Genomic DNA, 1,419 nt, shown 5'->3' on the forward strand with positions numbered 1-1,419 from the left:
CTCTGTAACTTTCATAACCTGATCTAACAGCTTGATGCCTCTGTAATTATTTGTATCTAAAGCGTCACCTTTACCTTTGTAGCAGTTGACTATGATGCTGCTACACCAGTCATTGGGTATGACTCCTTCGTGTATCACCTGGTTCGTAATACGGGTGACTAGGCTATAGCCAACACTGCCAGATATTTTGAGCATCTCTGCAGTGATTCCTGATGGGCCGGGGGCTTTCCCAGTCTTCATACTCTTAATTGCTTTATCTACCCTGGTACTATCAACTCGGATAGCTGGTCCCTCTATTGGGTCGACATACGGCAGGCTCTCTTTCTCCCATTCATTCTCTTTATTATATACATTACATATATATGTTTGGTTATATCTGTTTATATGTCTATGTATATAGATTTGTGTGTGTGTGTGTGTGTGTGTGTATATATATATATAAAGCAAATAAGTGACAAGGATGTCTATTAGAGCTGTACGGATAGTACTGGACTAACTTGGTGCCTCAACTTAAGTATCTAATTAAACTGAATCTTAATTATTTATATATATATACACACATATATACATATATATATATACATATATATTCATATATATGTATGTGTGTATATACTCATATACATGTATATACATACGAACACACATACATGCATGCATGCATACATACATACATACATGAATTATAACTAAGTTATTTTACTAAATTCTTTGTAACGAAAGGGTTAAACTTGTTTGTCTAACACCCAAACAGTTCTACTACCCTACAAAAAAACTTAATAAGAACATTACATAAGCTTTAGTCCTTTTACTTTACAATAATGATTCTGTTCATACCACTTTCTCTTCCCTCTCCTCACCCCACTCTACTTTGGCAAATATGCTGACCAACGATGATTGTGACGAGATAATGATAATAATGATAATAAACAAGGATGATGATAAAATTACACATATCATGTATATAAAATTGCTAAGTGTCAGAAAGTGATACCATAGAGTTGATAGTAAGCAACCCAAACTGCTTCGTCTGTTTAAGCCGTGGAGGAAAGTTCATTTCAGCCTGTATGTCTATTTTATTTTAGTTTCCTTTACAGTTTCAGCTCTTTGCTTGCCTCTTGGGAAGATACACTGTATGTATTGTTTTTACTGTCAATCTGTATTTCTACCACTCTCTGTTTTGCAATTTCTCATTTACAAGTACATACACAGATATGATTATGTGGTTAGTAAGTGGTTTGGGTTCAGTCCCACTGCGTGGAACCTTGGGCTCAAGTGTCTTCTACTATATATACAGGGTAACTAAACGCATGTGAGGGGATTTTGTAGATGGAAACTGAAAGAAGCCTGTTTTATATCTATCTTTCTATCTATCTATCTCTCTCTCTCTATATATATATATATATATATAAATATATA

At 34.5% G+C, this 1,419-nt stretch overlaps 1 protein-coding gene across 8 annotated transcripts in view; it reads left to right on the top strand.

Moving 5' to 3' along the window:
* The window catches only part of LOC106882160 (peptide methionine sulfoxide reductase MsrA 1), a 25,838-nt gene that overhangs the window by 6,593 nt on the left and 17,826 nt on the right, over window positions 1-1,419 (top strand). For 2 of the 8 annotated variants that reach the window (XM_014932737.2, XM_052973948.1), the window contains exon 1: window positions 1,047-1,065. The exons of 3 other annotated variants lie outside the window; for them this stretch is intronic. The gene's annotated coding sequence lies outside the window, so the exon portion shown is untranslated. Of the gene's footprint in view, window positions 1-995; window positions 1,134-1,419 lie in introns of those variants that run through there. 3 more of the 8 variants (XM_014932736.2, XM_052973947.1, XM_052973946.1) reach the window with 3 other exon arrangements.

Source organism: Octopus bimaculoides, chromosome 17, assembly GCF_001194135.2.
Source record: "Octopus bimaculoides isolate UCB-OBI-ISO-001 chromosome 17, ASM119413v2, whole genome shotgun sequence".
Classification (NCBI taxonomy): Eukaryota; Metazoa; Mollusca; class Cephalopoda; order Octopoda; family Octopodidae; genus Octopus; species Octopus bimaculoides.